This window comes from Prionailurus bengalensis, chromosome D3, assembly GCF_016509475.1.
Source record: "Prionailurus bengalensis isolate Pbe53 chromosome D3, Fcat_Pben_1.1_paternal_pri, whole genome shotgun sequence".
NCBI classification, from domain to species: domain Eukaryota; kingdom Metazoa; phylum Chordata; class Mammalia; order Carnivora; family Felidae; genus Prionailurus; species Prionailurus bengalensis.
In genome coordinates this window covers 85689199-85699265 of record NC_057356.1, presented here as the reverse complement: position 1 = coordinate 85699265, position 10067 = coordinate 85689199, and the positions used below count along the sequence as shown (strand labels likewise).

The window sequence follows — 10067 nt, the reverse complement described above, 5'->3', positions numbered from 1 at the left end:
GGGGGGGGAAGGAATCACAGATACAATGTCCTCCAAAAAGTCATTGCTAGTAATAGGGGACAATGTATGAGCTTTGCTGCCCAACGATTCTTCTTTCAGGTGCTTTATTAGAGGAGAAACCCTAGTTTGCTTGACTAGAATAGTATTGATTAAAAATAAAATCTCAAAATGTGAAATGTGTTCTGTTACAGAATTACCACTTGGAAAAACGATTCCGTGTTTTTCTTTCTTTCTTTCTTTCTTTTTTCTAATTTCTAACTGTTTGGCATTATCAGGAAACAGTCTTACCAACCAGGGAACTGATACTTTTCAAGTCATAAGTTGTCCAACAGGAGCAGATGTGGTGACTGGAACACCATCTGAAGTAACTGTCGCCATGTGGTGACAGTCCCACGAGAACATTACCATTTGAGATTGTGTTTCCTTCCCAAATAATCTCTCTGTGGTTTGTAATTGTAACTTGAATCACCTCCTCATTGCAGGTGTCACGCTGCTCATGACACTGAGTTTTCCACCTTCCAGAAACCTCTTACATACGCCGTAAACCATTAACAAGTTGACCTTACCCAACGAAACAAGATGCCTACATTTTTTTTCTAAACACCAGAGAGCCCTGAGGAGAATACGTATTATAATATATGACATAACATACGATCATGACATATATCACATTTCTCTGACGTATAGGCTTAAAGCTGAAAACATCAAGCTTCAGTGATACTGGACCCATACGGAAACACACACATAGAGGACCATGACGAAGCATATTTGGAGTTGTAGAGCACACATAAAGAATATACTACTGTCATCACAAAGATGAGCATGTTGTCTATATGATATTTTTCTCTTCCCTTACATTTGACTTTTTACTGATTCTAGTTTTTAAAATGTGAAGATTTTTATCTCAATGAAACCATACATTAATAAGGGGGAAATGCTTTATATAAGCTATAAGATGCTACTTTGACGTTATTCAACATGTGCTCACACATAAGGTGCCTCACTCTTCCTTTTGGATGAGTCCCTGTTTTAGTCCTTCCATTGGACCTCTGTTTCTTCAGACTCCTTTTGGTCCACACAGTTGTTTGCATGTGTCAATTCCACTATTTTTGCCTGGTATTGTCTGCTTCATTTATAGTGGGCACGTTGAAAGCCCGACAATTCCTTTGAAAAGAAAACAGAAATTCCATTATTTATAATTTGCTTTGATAAGGTCAGAAGAATGGCAACTTCTTCTGACAAAGGAGAAGAACATTTTAGGAAGAATTCAGATGAAGCATCTCTTCAACTGGGACTCTTTATTTCTGCAACGAAATATGATTAGCATATAACCATAAATGGAAACTTTATTTTTGTGTGACTAGAATGGCTGAAAAACAATGTAAATTTATGTTCTTGAATGAATGATCCATTTTCTGTTATGCAAATATGGTTTGTATGTATGCTTTCCAAAACAGGAAATCACATATTCACAAATGAAGAATAAAATAAAAATAAATGCGAGAAGAACTGTTCCTCTGCTAAATTAGGAAAAGTATTAAAAGTTAGCTATCTGCTTTTAATTATTTTTCTAAGAACAAAGGTTTTGTGCTGCTGAAGTCCTGCTGTGAACATTCCCCTTCTAAAAACCACATGGTTTGGGCTAAGATACCTGGAGTAAGGGTCCTACCCTGGGAAGAAACAGAATAAACCTATCATTAAATGACTGTATCTCCAACCAACCTTGTTATAAATATAAGATATGAATCAATATATTACACTAATTGGCCTCAGATTATCACTAATGTAGCTTCTCATAAAATGTGTTGGGCCAAGTTAACAGTACTGTTATTGTAGAAAACATCTAGTTTGTCATCATATTGTAATCCTTTAAGAAAAACATCTAAAACTATTTATTTAAATTTCAGAAAAATACCGTCATGGTACTTTATGAAAATCACATAAAATGATACTAGTTAAAAATGTATAGTTAAATTGTTTTCCAACAAGTAGGCAGACAACCGAAAATAGTATTCTTTCCCACATATTATACTGCTACCACTACCACTAATAATAATCAAGAGTCAGAGATCCAACAGTAAAAATAAAGCCATAAAGCATTAGAAAATACTGGGGAAATCATTTGGATCCTTTTCAAATTACCAAACAGGGCAAGTTTTTCTAAGCACGATCTCATTCATGAGATCATAGCTTTAAAATGTCATCACATAAGTATACAACTTGTGTGTGTGCAGAAGAATGAAACTAGACTACTTTCTCACACCACTCACAAAAATAAACTCAAAATGGATGAAGGACCTGAATGTGAGACAGAAAACCATCAAAACCCTAGAGGAGAAAGCAGGAAAAAACCTATGTGACCTCAGCCACAGCAATTTCTTACTCGACACATCTCCAAAGGCAAGGGAATTAAAAGCAAAAAATGAACTATTAGGGCCTCATCAAGATAAAAAGCTTCTGCACTGCAAAGGAAACAATCAACAAAACCAAAAGGCAACCAACGAAATGAGAAAAGATATTTGCAAATGACATATCGGACAAAGGGCTAGTATCCAAAATCTATAAAGAGCTCACCAAACTCCACACCCAAAAAATAAATAAGCCAGTGAAGAAATGGGCAGAAAACATGAATAGACACTTCTCTAAAGAAGACATCCAGATGGCCAACAGACTCATAAAAAGATGCTCATCACTCATCATCAGGGAAATACAAATCAAAACTACAATGAGATATCACCTCATGCCCATCAGAGTGGCTAAAATGAACAAATCAGGAGGCTATAGGTGCTGGCGAGGATGTAGAGAAACAGGAACCCTCTTGCACTATTGGTGGGAATGCAAACTGGCACAGAAACTCTGGAAAACAGTGTGGAGGTTCCTCAAAAAATTAAAAATAGATCTATCCTATGACCCAGCAATAGCACTGCTAGGAATTTACCCAAGAGATACAGGAGTGCTGATGCATAGGGGCACTTGTACCCCAATGCTTATAGCAGCACTCTCAACAATAGCCAAATTATGGAAAGAGACTAAGTGTCCATCCACTGACGAATGGATAAAGAAGATGTAGTTTATATATACAATGGAGTACTACTTGGCAATGAGAAAGAATGAAATCTGGCCATTTATAGTAACGTGGATAGAACTGGAGAGTGTTAAGCTAAGTGAAATAAGCCATACAGAGAAAGACAGATACCATATGTTTTCACTCTTATGTGGATCCTGAGAAACTTAACAGAAGACCATGGGGGAGGGGAAGGAAAAAAAAAGTTACAGAGAGGGAGGTAGGAAAACCATAAGAGACTCTTAAGGACTGAGAACAAACTAAGGGTAGATGGTAGTTGGGGGAGAGGGGAAATTGGGTGATGGGCAGAGAGGAGGGCACTTGTTGGGATGAGCACTGGGTGTTGTATGGAAACCAATCTGACAATACATTACATATAAAACATATCAGCTGATAGCCTTATGGGGTTTCCCTTGTATGTGACTATTTTGTTTTCTCTGGCTGCTTTTAAAATTCTTTTTCCATGCTTTTTGCCATTCTCATTTCTATGTAAGAGACATAGCGTTGATCTCCTTGGGCTGATTTTTTAGGGGGCTCTTTGTGCCTCCTGGATCTAGATTTCTGTTTCCTTCCCCAGATTTGGGAAGTTTTTAGCTACGATTTCTTCATATACACTCTGCTTCTCTTTCTCTTTTTCCTTCTGAGATCCTTATGATGTGAATGTTGTTATGCTTGATGATGTCTATGCATTCCCTTAATCTATTCTCATTTTTTTATTAATCTTTTTTTTCTCTTCTTTTTAGCTTGGTTACTTTCCATTACTTTGGACTACAGGTCCCTGATCCATTCTTCTGCTTCTTCTAGTCCACTATTTATTCTACTACTATATTTTTCATTTCATTTTTGAATTCTTCTCTGATTGGTTCTTCTTTAATGTTTTCGATCTCTTTGTTGAGGGTCTCACTGAAATATTCTCTTCTCAAGCCCAGTATCTTTATGAACTTTATTTTATTTCCTTATCAGGCATATTACTTATCTCCATTTCATTTGGCTAGAATTTTGCCCTGTTCTTTCATTTGGGATACATTCCTCTGTCTCCATTTTCTCTCTGTTTCTATGTGTTGGGATAGTCAGCTACATCTCCTGCCTTTTAAAGTAGCGGCCTTATAAAGAAGAGATCCTGTAGTGCCCTGTGGTGCAATGTCCCCTGCTTACTGCAACCTGGTGCTTCATGGGTATCTCTTATGTGTGTTGCGTGCATCCTACTGTTGTGGATGAGGTGTATTTGCCTTCAGTCTAGTTATTTGCAATGGTTCTCTTTGCCTGTTGTGGGTAGGGTTTGGTTCCTGTGGTGTTAATGGGCCAGTCTGTGGCCTTGGTCTTGAGTTGGGTCGGATCAGACATTTGCCAGATCCATGGTAGGACCAAACTGCAGGGTGCTCTTCCTGTGTTGTCCTATGAGAAGTTTGCATTGGTGGGCAGGGCCTGTAGTCACACCAGATGTCTGCTCCTAGCCCACTGCTAGGACCACAGCTGAATTTGTGTGTGTGGTTATCTTCCCCTTTCCCTGGGGCAGGAGTCACTTTGGAGTGATGCCAGCCCCTGTTGGGGTTTCTCACTGCTATGCTTATGATGCTGCTTTGGATGGATTCTTGTTGAGGGTCTGTTGGTGGGGGCTGATCTTCAGAACAGGAGGGCAGGGTACATGGTATTAGCAAGGTTTGCATTGGGTGCTATGGGAGGCGGACCTGTAGCTTCTTTGGAAAACTTCTTTCCAGTCCTGGTTGAAGGGGGTAAGTTGCAGGAGAATGCAGGGGTCAGGCATACTATTAGCAAGCTAGATCAAGAGTGTTTGTTCTGTGCTGGTTCCAGCAGGTGACTGTGTATCTAGGCGGGGGGGTCAGGGGAGGGAAGTGGTGCCCTCTAGCTCTTTTGTTCTTGGAGAAGTCTCCTAATGATCCCTGCCCCTATAGCACACATTGAGATTAGTCAATAATTCTTCCCATATACTAGGTGTTTTTCAAACTGCTGTTTCTATGCTATATCTGTTTGTTATCTCTTCAAGGGTGGGATTCAGTTTTTTTATTACCCTCTGGCTTTCAGAGCCAACCTGCTGATTTTTAAAGTTCCAGGTATTAAGCCCCACCTATTACAAGAACTTGTGAAGTTAATCTATCTCGTTTTTTATCACCAAATGTTATGGAGATCCATCTTCCCAGTGTGAGTTCCCTGTGCCTGGGATGCCTAATGTAGGTTCTGTCCCTCTGCCCTGTCCACTCCTGCAGTGTCCCTCCCTCCTGCAGACACCACCATGGGTCCAACTTTGTCTCTGCCCTTCCTACCCTCTTTGATCTGGCTTCTTCTCTACATTTAGCTGGAGAGAGCATTCTACTGGTCTTGCAGTCCTTTTCTACATTATTTACAATGATGTGGCTATTATCTAGGTATATCCATGGGATGAGGTGAGCTTAGGGTCCTTCTACTCTGCCATCTTCCCTGGAAGTCCCACTTTGTTTACTTAACTCTATTTAAAGAAAACTAACAAAAACAACTCTGAGATGTGCATATAGGGAAAAAAGAGAATAAAAAAAGGAGGAAGGAAGGAAGAAGGCAAGAAAGGGAAGGGAGAGATGGAGGAAGGAAGAAGGCAGGAAGAAAGGAAGGAAAAAACACAAAAATTTGTCAGTGAGTGCAAATTGCACCTCAAGCATGTGTCATCCTTGCAGGCAGAGCTCTAGCATTCACATTCTACTGCTTGGCCATTTGCTTAGGGAAGGTCAGCCTATTCTCAGGCCTAGGAGGTGGCTATGTATTATTGGCCAAACTCTATTCTGAGTACATTGTTCCTAAGCCCTGCAGCATCAGCATCACCTGGGAATTCCATCCAAGACCAGATGAATCAGAAACCACAGCAACTTTGTGTTTAACAAGCCCTCTGTGTGTTAGTGATTCCACTTAAAGTTGGAGAACCAGTAGTATATGCTAGTTGTAGAAAGTTTTACTCTTAACCCGTGAGTTTTTTAGTAAAGTAGATGTAACCTAACTGAACAATGAAATACTGGGTGGTAGGAGATGATCTAGAATTTTTAGCATTTAAATATGTAAAGGGAAGATACATGTTTGTAGGTGCTACAATGATCTAGGCCAAAAGGGGAATCCTGCTTACAGTTGAGTTTGGCAAACCTGGCCTGGCCACGTTTTCTTTCATGAGAAAATATATCAAATTTTATCTACAAACATATTTTAATTACATTTATTGCATACTTTTACTTTCTATTCTAATAAAAATAAAAACTGGATTCCACATTAGGAGGAAAAGATTAGTTCATTAATACAAAGATGTTTTTAAAAATCAGTGTAGGGTGAAAGGAATTAGTATTAGCTAAGTACCTGCTGTATGCCAAAATCTTCACATACCTTTCCTTTTTGACGATTTTCCCTCTTCAGTCTTAGAGACACTATGCAAATTGCTTATAGTCAACCTAGTTGTAAGTTACTCCTGCACTTTTCATTTTATGAAAACACTATATCATCGCTGGCTTTAATCTTGTTATCAGGCCTTACTTTCAAGACTTCACAAGTTTTTTTTTAACATTTTAAGCCATTAATTCTCCAAATCCCCATTTTACTTCCTGGAGAGAGATGGATTTCTTTAATTCTCAAAGCTCTGGCCTTTGCTACTATATGCCCATTTCTTGTTATTCTTGTAATGAGACTTCTACCACCCCAGTTCTTTCTTTGAACAGACATTAAAAGATGAAAGCTCTTAGTATCACAAATTACAGTCCCATGCATATGTTTGATGACTTTATCCAAAGAATCTATTTCCCTGTAAGTTGCTTAAATGTTCAATCGGAAGGCGTCCAAATATATGTTTATTTAAGAGTTAATGTTTTGCATTTGAAAAGAGAATTAAGTGGATAATACAGATTCTTATGGTCTTTTAGAGCAAGCTTATTCTAGTATATTTTAATGGTAAAATACATAAAACAATGATGTAATATGTTTATAGTTTATTTTGGAAGAGAAAAATCTGAACGGATATCAAGCATATGTAAAGAATATCCGGTTCTACAGATTTTTGTTAGTGTGTAATCCTCTATAAATCTAAAGCTATAAAACTGAACAGTAAATATAATTCAAAATCTTTTTATAAGTGCATATGAGTAATGAGATTGAGTCTTAATGTAGAAAATAAACATGCATAATGTGTTTATATACAGATATTTCGATAGGATAATACTAGTTTCTCAAATTGACTGTAGTGATGTAAAGCATTTGATTTAAATTTTATATGTGTTTTTTAAATTTTTTTTTCAACGTTTATTTATTTTTGGGACAGAGAGACAGAGCATGAATGGGGGAGGGGCAGAGAGAGAGGGAGACACAGAATCGGAAACAGGCTCCAGGCTCTGAGCCATCAGCCCAGAGCCCGACGCGGGGCTCGAACTCCCGGACCGCGAGATTGTGACCTGGCTGAAGTCGGACGCTTAACCGACTGCTCCACCCAGGCGCCCCTATATGTGGTTTTTGAACACATGTATTAGTTTATGCTCTTATAAGTAAGAATATTGCTTTCTACCTAGAATTAATTTTATATCTGATACATCAAGTATTGAGGCTTACATGTTCTTGATTGTGACAAGCTGACAGAACTAAAATGCATTTATTATAACTTGAAATGACACGGGAGGCTGGTAAAAATTAATCAGATACATTTCTAGGCATCTATTTGAAGGAAAAACAAAATAACATGCAGGAAATTTAGAGTATTATGTGTTATGGTATTTGATCGATTTTTTAAATCTATAGGAAATTATGAATTTTACATCGATAATATCAAATATTCATAATAATGGTATATTAACATTTATAAACCTGAAATCCACAATATAATATATAGTTCAACTACATTTAATAGAGAGAAGCACCTGGAAAATTGGAAATAACTTGCTCATGGTCTGTTGATGGCCTTCTTAGCACTATTACATAGCTGGAGTCTATCAACAAGGGCAGATTTTTCTCAGAGTTGACTCAGATAGATTGGATTGATAGCAGATCAAATCCATCTACTTAAATACATTAAAGAACTCACAATCTCACCCAAATTAAGCATATTCTAAAAATATCTGGTACCACCTGCCTGCTTCTTATGATAAGTGCCTACCTCTGTATCTATAATAAATGTTTACATCAAGAAATATAGAAATCAAAGCAACATGTATTTCAACAGAAATAAATTCAATGTTATTCATAAACATACTTATGATACATTATTATAAGAGCGCTGTGATTGTAAGTAGCATCTTTAGAAGGCTCATTTTTTTTTTAATTTTTTTTTTCAACGTTTATTTATTTTTGGGACAGAGAGAGACAGAGCATGAACGGGGGAGGGGCAGAGAGAGAGGGAGACACAGAATTGGAAGCAGGCTCCAGGCTCTGAGCCATCAGCCCAGAGCCTGACGCGGGGCTCGAACTCACGGACCGCGAGATCGTGACCTGGCTGAAGTCGGACGCTTAACCGACTGCGCCACCCAGGCGCCCCAGAAGGCTCATTTAATATATGTTAAATAAAAATAGAGTGATTTTAGTGCTAGCTATAGAGTTGCCACATTATCAGTCATTCATTCCGCAAGCGTTCACTGAGGATCTACTATGTGACAATGACTGGGTTCTTCATTTTACATAGAAAAGTAAAGAAGGCAGACAAAATCTCTACTTTCGCGGCACATAGAAGCCAGTAGAGGCGATGGATTAAAGATGCCTAATAAGCAACTTTTCTGTGAAAATTACTAAGAAATAATCAAATGAGTTAAGATAGGGTATTGGGAATAAATTATGAGGGGTGGATGAGAAACACGGAAGACCTGGTGTTGGGGGATGCTGTCCTGTGCTCCTCAGAACCCCTGGCAGGGTGGGAGAATGTATTCCACTGGCAGCTGGAAATGTGAGATGGCTCTTTCTCCCTGGGGAAAAAGAGCCTTCTCCCTAAGTACATATCCTCTCCCAGGAGCAGCCTGGCTCTTTTAATTTTTTTTTTAACATGTGTTTATTATTGATAGACAAAGAGACACAGAGTGTAAGCAGGGAAGGGGCAGAGAGAAGAGGAGACACAGAATCCCAAGCAGGTTCCAGGCTCTGAGCTGTCAGCACAGAGCCCGAGGGGGGCTCGAACCCAACAACCGCGAGATCATGCCCTGAGCTGAAGTCCGACGCTTAACCGACTGAGTGCCTGGCTCTTTTAGAAGTAAAAACAACGGCTTTCCTCACTCTGGGCACAGCTCCACGGTCTATCCTGGCTTCAGAACTCCCCAGAGGCCAGCTGAAGTACTGTTCTCTCTCATTCCAGTCCTACCTCTCCCTCTGCTGTATATCGCCTGCTCCCTTTTCCCATAGGAGTTGTCCTCCCTAATAAACCTCCCACGTGTTGTTATCTGTCTCAGAATCTGCCTCCTGGCTAACACAAACTTCAACATGCAGTGCCCCATGGCTGTGGCTTGGGGACATCTACCATGAAGAATTAAATATGAGAGCAAAAAGGCCACGGATGGAGAGCTAGAGGGTAGAAACTTTGCTGACAAAATAATGTGGAAACAGTGTGAGTTTACAGTATCGTATTCACCAGTGTTGTATGTAATACCAAATATTCATATCAATAGTGTATTGACACGTACAAATCCAAAATCTACAACAGAGTATAAGGTTCAACTATATTTAATAGAGAGAAGCACTTGGGAAACTGGAAATAACTTGCCGACAGTCTGTTGATAGCCAATGAACCTAAGTAATTGAGGAATAGACTTGAGTTTGGAAAAGAGATATTGGAACACAAATTACGAGTCCATTAAATGTCATGCTAAGGCGCTCGAGACTTACTCTATAAGCAAAGAGGGTCTGGCTTTAAGCAGGAACAAAAATATTCACACCAGAGTTTCAAAGACAAACCTAATAAAAAGTGGAGGAAATGAGTCAATTACAAATACATTGCAATGGTCAGGGTGAAAAATCATGCAACTATGGACTGGAGTAGGGAATGTAGACAAACAGCAGTGGAAAAATATTA

At 38.9% G+C, this 10067-nt stretch overlaps 1 long non-coding RNA gene across 1 annotated transcript in view; it reads right to left on the bottom strand.

Moving 5' to 3' along the window:
* Positions 1-249: 249 nt before the first annotated feature.
* LOC122470852 overlaps positions 250-10067 on the bottom strand; it is a 97169-nt gene continuing 87351 nt past the window's right edge. Inside the window, exon 2 of the long non-coding RNA XR_006294016.1 lies at positions 250-1164. This is a non-coding gene — a long non-coding RNA (uncharacterized LOC122470852). The remainder of the gene's footprint in view (positions 1165-10067) is intronic.